Consider the following 11958-nt stretch of genomic DNA (forward strand, 5'->3'; position numbering starts at 1 on the left):
TGGAAATAGGTCATGCTACTAGTGTGGGCCTTATTTATTTTATTTACATACAAATGTAATGTTAGTCTATTTAGAATAAATTTTTTGCTTTGTTAAATTATTTTGAAGTAGGATTTTGAATAGGTTTGTAGGCTGGACTATGCATTTAAAAGACCAACTTAGGCTTTAAAAAATACTTCAAGATTTAGGTCAAATTTAGGTCTTGCAAAATCTTATCCAATTTTTTGACCTATTTTCACTCGCAATGTTTGTACCTAAATTTGACCCTCAACATTCTTCAGGCAATGATGTCTTCAAATGCACCCTATTATTTTTTTTTTCTTTTTCCCGAAATTACATTCCAGAGGTTTTTGTTTACGATCCGATTAGAATTCCAGAAATTGAATCAATGGTTTTACCATTGCATTGTTACCAAATTCGCTAATTCGCCGAGGAATCTGGCTGGAATGCGTGCTTGGGGTCGATTACGAAGCGGAAAAGGGTTGCCTTAGATCGTGATGTTGCAAGGTTCTGATAGCATGGAAGGGGCACATGTTGCAAAAGGCTACTTCTTAGTGTTTTCATTTCCAAACAATGAGAGTTTTCTCTTGACATTCTGAAGCCTTAACTCAAAGGGGCAAAGGATAAGTGTGGAGATATTTACGTTTGAAGGTAAGATGTGGCCTTTCTCGAGTGTTTCCATGAAAGAATAAGCTACCATTAATTAAAGCAAATAAATAATAATAATATAGACATAGCATAGTAATAAAAGAGAAGAAATGGGCACAATTAATTCATATTGATTCAATCAAAATGCATGAATTACGTCTGTCCCAAGCAATCACTTAAAATTTTCTACACTTTGCGTGAGTTTTTGCTTATGAGGCCTTTAACAAATCTTTATCTACCTTTTAGCCCAAAGCAGGGTGTATTGTTTCTTTTTACAAGGAGACCACAAAAGTCTTCCTCTATTTTACTCAATATAGTGAATTCTTTCACTAACAACAACGTAAAAAAACTCTACCTTTATTTGAAATAGAGAAGAATATCCTAGAATGCTATCCACACTCTCTTCCTTTCACTTAAGAAGCAATAATGCTCTTATATTTCAGTTTCAAAAGGGTTTTCATTAAAGAAAAAATTATTTGCCTAAAAGAAGCAAAAGAATTAAAATGATTTCTCATGTGACAACTCATTTAGCACTAATGATCTTATGTAGATTATGATTAGTTAAAATGGTACATGTTTGTTCTAACAGGAAAAAATTGTCAAACATATTTTATAGTACTAAGTGGTGGCGATGATATGATTTTCTTGAACGTTTGCCAACAAAATATACTTAGTAGTAATATATAGAAAATAAATCACAACCTAAGTGATAATTTAAGAATCTTTGTGCTTCAAATTCTTGTTAAGATGTTGGCGCAACAGTACCATGTTAAAATGACAAGGTACAGAGCACAATGCCTTAATTGCTTGAGATTGAATTATAAAGAAATAATACAATTCTTGAATGTGCTAGCCAACCCATCTATATTAGAACAAATTGAGAACATGGTTGTGCATTGGCCGATCAATTTCAACATATAACTACAGTTCATGCTTTTTGACTCCACAAAAATCGAGATATGTTTTTATTATATTACCAATCTTTAGAATGTACAATTAATAATATTAAATAATTTTTTTATTTAAGTTACTCTACATTTTAATAATGAATTTATTATAAATTGATTAAAAACTTATTTGGCATTTAAAATATAATTTGATATCAATTTGGATATTAGAAAATCGTTATATCTATTAAGCTACTCAAATGACAAAAAAAAATAAAAAAAATGGCCATTCTAATAAAGTTAAAGAATAAAAAATGAATTTATTAACATAGTTGTGTGTATCTTATATTTTTTTTATATCATGTTAATTAATAAATATATACCACAATTTATTAACGAATAATGTAATTTATAAATTTAGTTGTGTATATTTTATATTTTTTATATTATGGTATTTTATATATATAAATATAAATTAATTTATTAACAAAATAAATAAAATTAGGTACCCTTGCTGAAGAATTGGTTCATAACAAATTCTTTAAGTTAACAGTAATATATAGTGAAAACAATGTCAAATTAAAAAAAATTATTTCAAAATTTTAGTTTCACTTGAAGAAAACTAAGAGTGTGTAAATGTAAACACTTTTTATCTTTCTATTTATATTTTATCTATAAGTTTTAAAATTAAAAAATTTAAATATTTGTTGAAATATTATTTTTTCTATTTATCGGTAGTAGTTCAAAAACTAAATAATTAATGATGAACTTAGAACTATGAAATATTTTCTTAACCCGTGGAAAAATTAATAAAATTGTGTCACTACATGGAAAAAAATTAATTTCCATATTATTTTTATTAGGACTTATAAGGATAAATTTATATCAAAGTAATGTGATATTAAATAATAATTCTATTTTCAAATTTGTACAAATTATAATCACACCAAATATTAATTAAGAAAACAATTGGATGGCTAATATTTGATAAAGTTTCGATCACCTTAGTAACATAAATCCTTTGATAAGATCAGATACAAAACCGTCAACGATGTTTTAAGTTGCAGAAGTTGGCACTTCAATAATTTTTGTCGAATTTTCCTTGTACTCACAATATATCAATAGGTAGGTGTAGCAATCAATAATTCAACAATTTGTTCTTATCTCATGTTCATATCATATTGCATTGAAAATAAATTCCAAAGAAGCGAGAATCTACAGTTAGAATATTATTTGTTTGACATATCGTGAAAAATTAGCTAAAATACGCAATAGTTTTGTAGGATATTTCTTTATTACTGCATCCTCTAATTTTTATGTACTTATCCTCAAGAACAACAAAGTTATTATACAAGTTTAACAGTGAGTAATAAATTATAACTCGTTAAATGTAAGTTAAATAAAAAATTAAAATTGAGTATAATAGTTTTTAAACTTAACACTAATATAATTTTTTTTCTATATATATATATTTATATAAATAAGTGCAATTGTTTGAAATACAAATATCTAGTTGAAGTAAGAGAACAAACGAGTAAATCTCTTGATTTAATAATATGAAAGATGGCCGGTAGTTCTTCTATTATTGGAGTAGTGAATTTTATGGAATTATTCCTCATAAAGTACTTCGTAGCTGTTTATTGACAAATGAAAGATGGATCATGCCATGAGAGGAGTAATACAAATTTTATAATCAACTCCTTACATTTTTTTACCTCTTCTTTGTCTATTGTAACATTGGTTGCTTCGTCTACTACTTGATTTTGGTATGAGATATTTAAGTAAGAATTATTATTATTGGTGTGGTTTCAAGTTTTAATATTTACACACAAAAATGGTTTTTAGACTAAGTAGTTTCAATTGTTGTATATCACTTTCAACAATATGTCTCAACAAAAATAATTTTTAGTGGTAATTTTTATAACTTTTAGTGAGAATTATCTATACACCTTCTTTAGTCATGATCTCATTGGTATACCGACCTAATTATTATCTGTTGAGCGAGTAATGAGTGTTGAGGTTGACTTTAGAGATCTTGGAGAGAATGAAGATTTGACCCAAAGAAACTAGTAAAGATAGAGAGTTGGCACGATGATGAAAACTAGTACTGAACCCTCAAAGTCTTGAATGTGGATAATAACTACTCTTAAGACTTAGTTTATTTTGATATTATAATTATATGTTCTAAGTCTTATATGTAATTTGATAACAATTTGTAAATATTAACCATTTGCATGTAAATAGAGTTTGGTGTATATATATATATATATCTCAAACATTTCAATGTAAATGTAATTACTAAAGAACAATTTACTTTTTATTATTCTATCACATCTCTAAAATTTTGTGAATGGATTTATTTATAGGAAGGTTTTAAATTTTACCACGTCCTTATATTACATATTTTAAACAAAATTTATTTAATTTCTTTGTCTTGTTATAAATTATTATGTGATTATAGACAATAAATTAAGAATGTTACACATAGCTAGAGGTGTTAAATGAATCAACCTTAACTAATTTAATTTAGTTATAACCCACATGGACTAAGACTAAAAATCTCATCATGTGAAAAATCCATAGAGCTTAAAACCCACAACGTTAAGTGGATTAAAGTCAACTATAAGTCAACTTTCTTTAAAAAATTATTATAATTCATTAAAAATGTTTATTTTATATAACATATCTTTTGTATCGGTTTAACTTTTGTAAGAATTTGTTTTTCTTTAAAATATTTTTCATAAAAGAGATCAGACTATATGTTTCTTTATATTTCAAAATACATGTAGCAAGTCAAAACAAATTGATGATTGAATATGCTCAATTAAAAACATTATTTCTATAGTTTACATTAACTTAACTAAAACTGTTTCTACAACATAAGTAAACCTACTATGTATAAGGTTTAAAAAAGTAAGTTACGTGGGGTGGGTTGTGGACTATATAGTCCATATTGACAGCTCTACTCATGGCTACTATATTAGGGATGAAGGAGTATTTTTTCCATCCATATATTTATTTTTTGACATAGCTATAAAATAAATTAAGTTAGTAAAATAAACATATCACTGCTATATTCACGTATTTACACTGTTAAATTTTAATCCTCTAGTGTTTTGGTTTCAAATTAAGCTTTTATGTAATGATCTCTTGCATTTTATTACTAAGTTATCTTTCAAGTTTTTGAATCAAACTAAAATTAATATGCAAAAAACATATAATAAAACCACATAAGATCTACCACTCAAGAGGACAAAAAATAAAATACTTTAGACAAAATCAAAAAATCAAAAAGTAAGCAATAAAAGATAATAAATAAAAAATAAACACACTCAAAATAGAAGATCAAACAAGATAATTAAAAAAAAAAGAATAATTAAGATAATATATTTGTTTCTTGTTGATTTTATCACTTAAATTGCATATGAATCACTTGCAATTTTTTTTTTTTTTTACCTCTCTCCTTTTTAGATCTTCATTATCACTCAAATTTTTAATGGAATTAGACAAAAAAAAAAATTTAGCAATCAAATTGATTCAATAATTGATGATCGATCGGTACAACATTAGTGACGAAATCACAACAAAAATCGTGTGGAATACCGACAACTTTTTGACAATTTGTAATTCTACTGACTATTGAAATTGTAGATTTTTATTAGATTTGCATTAGAAAAATAGAAATAATCTTATAGGTTGTCATCATAAGCATAGCAAGGTTGGTATATTCTTCCTTTACAAATAAATTATGTAAGTAACGATTTTCCTATTGACTACTTGTGGCTTTTCTATAGAATTCAAGGGTTCAATTTGGACGACAAAATGAAGATTTTGAGTGTAAAGGATTTGTGGACATAGAATATTTTCTAACTACTTCCTGATTTTTGAGCAATTTTGGAGAAGATCTGAAGCTCTATCAGATTTGTGGACTTATAATATTTTTTGGTCACTTCCTGTTTTTCGAGCAATTTTGAGTGTAAAGGATTTGGAAACTCCTCAAAACATCTCAAAAAAGCCTCCAGTTTTGTGGACTTAATTTCTTACCAGTCCTGTTTTTCGAGCAGTTTTAGGTGTAAAGGACTTAAAAAACTCCTCAAAATACCTTGAAAAGTATATCCTCCCATATGATTTTTATAATTTAGAAAATTTTTCTTATCCCAAACAAGTGATTATCCAAAATTTATGAGAAAGCTAGTGGGGAGTAGGCTACCCAATTTCACTAAAGAGGAGAAAAAATGTGTCAATGGAAGCAGAGACTTTATTGGGATCAATTATTATACTTCTCATTTTGCTAAAAATGAACCAAACAAAACAAATCCGAACCTTTCAGATACTTATGATGCCGTAGCAAAATCAGAAGGTAACATTTTGTTCAAACTACATTCTAATAATTAATTAGATCTCTGAAAAAGAAGATATGTTGATCGATCAGTTCAGTAATTCTTGCTCTGTTTTCGTTATTGTAGAATTTAACGCAAAAGGAGAAACCCTTGGTTACTTGGTGAGATAATCAACATTGAAAGAAATGTAGGTTAAGGGTATAACTGTGTCTATTTTTTCTTTTACATTTTATTCAATGTTTCTATTTTGTAGGATGAAAACGGAGGCATTTATGTCTATCCCGAAGGATTATACGACGTCTTACAACACCTAAAGAAAAAGTACCAAAATCCCAACATCGACATCACTGAAAATGGTTTGTTAAATCATGTTTCACTTATTTTCTCACTTATTTCAACTCAGAAAGAGAGATTAACCAATGTAGCTTTCTTGCAACCCTCCCTGTAGGCATTGCTTCATTCAACATCACGAATCCATTGGAAGACAAACACCGAATCAAATATATTGCATTGCAAAATCATACATGCATTTTATTATTGTACGTCTTACTGTTCTGTATATGTAAGGTCTATGCATTTTATTTATTTATTATTTTATTTCTGTTAAGATGCCTCTATTGGTAATTCCGTTTTTATTCAAGGAAAGGAGATAATTTTATTGACTTTGAACAAAATCAAGTATTTCATAGGCATATTTGATAACCAAGTTATTAATTGTGAGTTTAAAAGTGAGAATACATTTTAAAGAATTTAAAATCATTATTATGTTGAAAAAAATTAACTAAGTAGATTTTAACATATATTTCAGGATTATGCATATTAATGAAATTTTAAATTAATTATTATAATTTTACATTCTTTTCTTCTTCTGAAGTGCACTATTTATTTTTGAGAAGTCAATTTCTTTAAATATCTATTAGCTGAAACGTTCCAATTAAGGTAATAGATTATAGTAATCCAAAAATGAAAGATTTCTATAGCGTGTTCTCAGAAGTAGATATTGATTTTCACTTTGGATAATATTTTCATTGGCAGCAATGGTGTGAAGGTTCGTGGTTACTTCGCGTGGGCAGCATTGCTTTTCTCAGAATTGGGGACTTATTTATGTTGATTTTAAACACTATCTCAAGCGTCAGCATATGGTACATGACATTCTTGAAACAAAAGAAAGAGAACGAGAAGAAGGATTCAATTTCAAATTAATTTGAATTTTATAATATTTGTAAAATCCTTTTTTTCCCTCTTTTATTAGTGATGACAACGAGTAAGATACTTGCTAGGCAAAATTTACTAACGATAAGTAAAGTATTTACTCACTACATGAGTATGGATATCTAAGTACTGACATATCCCATATCTACATATTTTATATATATATATATATATATATATATATATATATTACAATATATAACATTTGTGATTCATTGATTTTTTATTATTTAAACATCTTTGTAATGTATTTTTTTTTTATTTAACATAAACAAATGTTAACCATTAAGTCATCTTTAATAAAGTTATATATATTTTTTTCTTTTATCTAGTTTTTCTTTTGTTTAGAATGTAAATAATTTTTTGTTTATACAACACTATTAAAATACTTTATTAATATTGTAAGTTTCTATATATTTTATACTCTCAACATAATTTTTTAATATAAACATTACTTAGGTGAATATAAAGAAAGATAGCAAGTAAATACTAGTATTTAATTTTAAAATATAATACTAACATGGGTTACGAATAAGGAGAATCTTCTTGTAAAATATATCACAATAACTAAAAATATTATTTTACCTTCTTTTAAATATTAATTTTTATTTTAATTTATGTTATTTTATAACAAATAATTAACCCTTCTCATGGTTGTCAAAGAAAAAATCATAGAATGAGTAACTAAAAATTCAAAAAAATAAGAATTAAACCCACTTTTAGTTTTTTTAAAAAAAATTATGGATACTTTTGTAAAATTTTGGTTAAAATAAAGATTCTATTGTTTATTTTATGTAATTTCATATCTTACATTTTTTACTCAATTTTTTTATAGGCCATAATAATTTTATTATTTTGAATGAATAAATTTTCTATTTTGAGTAATATTGTCTTTTAATTTATAATTTTTTATTTTTAAAATTTTTTATATAAAATAAAAGATTAAGAAATTTAATATAAATATTTATGTTACTGAAAATAAAAAAAAACTATAAAAATATACAAATATATTTAATAGAAAATAGATATTTACATCACATGTAAATAGTTATTTTATAAGATTAACATAAAAATATATTTAATAATAAAGTAAATCATAAAAATTAATTTTTTATATTTTTAATAAAAAAATTATTTACTATTTTATATTATATAACTAGGTTAATACAATTTAATTATTACATAATTAATACAATTTAATTATTCATTTGTCCATAATTTCATGTTGATATTTCTTCTTAATTTTTACTTGGTTTTTTTAAAGGTGGTTAACGCATGGGATGTATAAGAAATCAAAAAGAAAGATGTTATGTGTTATGTATACAAATTTGATCATCTAAACACAATCAAGTAATACATTTTTCTCACATTATTATTTTAATTTAGAGCATTGATATTTTGGGATCACATGATGCACCTCTCTATTATGTGTACTTTTTGTTGGTCTTCAAATTTGCAGATTTAACACATGGTCGCTAGATAATGGGTGCTTGCGACACACGATGAAAAGGAGGTTTACGTTAGATGTAAGACCATGCGAAGGAGAAATGTCACCTTTGGAAAAAAGAAGAAGAAGGAAACAGTGAAGAATTTAATTGTTGGGATAGGTAAGGTCAGGAAAGATAAGTCAATTTTGAAATGATAGGCATATTGTTTTATTTTACAAAAAAATAGTATACTAAGAAAACAGAATGAATCTATAATTTTTATTGCACATAGATATTATAACCTATACAAAATAGATCTAAAAGGGTTAAATAAACAAAACATAACATGCTTATTTTTTAAAATAAAAAATAAGTAAATCTAGAACAAAAAGCTTGTTCACATTAGTTTAAGAAACATTTGAAGTGTGAAATATATTGTTCTGTTCAAAATAGACATACCAAGATCACTTCTAATGGGAATTATACATATTCCTCTTTCATCGTGTATCTATTTACAAAATATTTTTAATACATTAAAAGACTCAATCTTATATATTAGGGATTAAACTTATATGAATCTAATATAGTCTCATCCTCAAAGACTAATGCATACTTTTTACCTCCTATACTTAATGTTCTAGTTGGGCTAAATATATCCCTGATTCATACTTTTTCCTTCCATACTTAATATTCTACTCAGATCAATAAATTCATATGCAACTATCAAGTGGTCTAGAGGTAGAAACAATATTTTTAGATTTCAAAGGAACTTTCTTTTTTTTCTTATTTGGCAAGCTTCACATAACATACCACTTTTAAAATATATTTTTATGCAGTTTGTGCACAAAATTCTTCTTATAGAGGTTTGAAATTTGTTTTAAACTAACATGTCCAAGCTTCTTATGTCAAATCCATTTTTTTTTTATCTTTAAAATAAAAAACAAATATAGCAAAAATAAAATAAAATAAAATAAAAAAACAAACATGTAATAGTCTACTTATTTAACTCATCTAGATATATTTTGTAAAGATTATGATGTGTATAAATATTAAACAATATGGATTCATCAGGTTTCTTAATTATACATTTTTCTTTGTCAAACAAATTAAACATTATATTCATTGTCACAAAAATGACTTATGTTAATTAAGTTTTAATCATTTGGCATACTTTATATTATGAATAGTTGGTAAAGGGTATTTACCAACCTTACATATACTAGTAATAAGATCCTCATATGGTCTTAGTTTTAAAAACATAGACCTTCTGCTCATCATGTGTCTTGAGCACCAATTGTCTATATACCATTTATTTTCCCTTTTTCTTGATACTTGCAATTATAATAATATAAGATTTATTTTCCCATTTATCTTTTGGGTCCTTTGGGATTAATATTAAAGAATTTCACTAATACTTTTTTTTTATGATGATACATAAATGTGATATGTCCAAGTTTTACGAAAAAGAACAAGATAATTTGATGTTGTTGAGTGAGTTTTTGGAATGAGTGGAAATCTTTTCTTGTGAGATATATTCTAGTTTTGATTTGTCTAAGTAATCTCTTAACTTTTTCAAAATAACATTTGATTTAAAGTTCCTCCAATAAATTTTGTAAAGACTAGAGTAAGATTACTTATTTTGTTTTGAAGTTCGTAGATTTCTCTAGAGTGATTTGACTTACATAATACTTTTATGTTTTACTTAATGAGTTTCCAAATCTCTCTTTTTTTTTTTTTTTTCTAACTTATCAGATAACTTATTATTTTTCGTTACAGTCTGAATAACTTTATCAGATAAATAAAAGTCCTCATCTAGAAGAATTTTGTAAGGTTCAAAATGTTGAGATGGATATACATTTTCTTTAGTTTCGTATAGTTCATCTAATTTTGATTCTTGATTGGGATATTCCTTATTGTTAGCTATATATAGCTAAGTGAGCTCTTTATGTGTTCTTTAGCGTTTGAATTGCTTCTATTTAGATCCTTACATGTAGGCAATACAATAATCTTTTTCTTAAGTCTTTTCTTTGTCGCATTCAAAATAGATTATGATGAAGATTCTTTGATTTTACCTCTTTTTTCAACTCTTTTGTTGATTGTTATTTTTCTGTCTTTCGTTCTCATATGTGTGAAGAAGTTTGTTACAGCCAAAGTGTACTTGCCTTGTATTTTAGTTAGTTATTTGAATCTAAACATTTGTACTAAATGTTAATTTATCATTTCTTCATGCATTTAATGCTTTTTGTAAGTCTTTTGTGTGAAAAGATTTATTTATTTTTGCATGATCAATTAGGTTATTTTGGGATAGTTTTCTAAAGTTTCATGTTAAAAAATATCCAAAGTTTTATTTGTTTAAATGTTACTATGTTTGTACTCATTTATGCTTTATGTTAAAAAAATATCCACAACTTGATTACTACCTTTATGCTTTTTGGTTAGAGGCACATCTAATTATAATGTTATACCTTAGGCTTTCTAGATTTACAACATTTTAAGTGATTTCCCTATTTGCATTTATTGGGTTTTAATTAATGTAATCAAGTTGTCATATATTCTAACAAATGAATATTGTTAGAAATGTTAGGCATGAAAATGTAGTTGATCTATTTATCTTCTTCATATTTTGCTAAGTTGGTCTTATTCTCTATGATTTCATATTTTCAGTGCCTTTTAGTGATTAATGAATTTTGTTTGTGGAGATTTGTGTGCTAGACTGCCAAAGTCAACCAACACAAAGCAAAGTAATATTTTGCAGGCAAAATGGTATTTTATTACTTTGTTCTTTGTTGGCACATTTTAAATCTTAATTTTTGTTTACATGTCTCAACGTGCTTTTGAGAGCAGTGTCTGTGTACCTGAGGACATGCACACTGGTATGTGTGATGGAGAGAGACACAAAAAGCATGTAAAAACAGACCGTAGTAAAAGAAATTCACCAGCTAAATTACAGTTACAGGCCATAGTAAAAGAAATTGATCAGCAAAATATAGCTTTAGTTGTAAAAACAGACTAGGTCAAAATTTTGATGAGACCTAAAATTTTGTTCTCTTAGCCCAAATCAATCAAAATCAACCAGACATTCACATATATAATCGATTAAAAAAAATTGGCCCAAATCCAAAGCCCAGCCCTAATTTGGTACACTAAACGGTGGAGCGTTTGAGAGATGGGTATGGCTATATATATATGGGAAGTGATAAGTAAAAGCAAATAACAATCTCCAAACCCTAGGAATGGTGTTCGCTTGCAGAAACGACGCACAAGCAAGTAGTTTTGTGTCTATTCCCTCTTTTCTGTTTGTATATTGTCTGTGAATTTTCTCTGTTTAATTGAAACGATGAAAGACAGAGAGTGCTATGATGTTGAGATCAAATAATCTCGTTAATCTGATCTACTTCTTTCATGAGGATAACTATTCTTATCCATTCACTATTCTTTCTGAGC

General features: G+C 26.3%; 1 non-coding gene across 1 annotated transcript; it reads left to right on the forward strand.

Moving 5' to 3' along the window:
* Positions 1–11866: 11866 nt before the first annotated feature.
* On the forward strand, positions 11867–11958 carry LOC113851737. Its single transcript, XR_003502304.1, has one exon. It is a non-coding gene; the product is annotated as a small nucleolar RNA U30 (small nucleolar RNA).

Source organism: Abrus precatorius, unplaced genomic scaffold (genome assembly GCF_003935025.1).
Source record: "Abrus precatorius isolate BTA unplaced genomic scaffold, Abrus_2018 Scaffold9, whole genome shotgun sequence".
NCBI lineage: Eukaryota > Viridiplantae > Streptophyta > Magnoliopsida > Fabales > Fabaceae > Abrus > Abrus precatorius.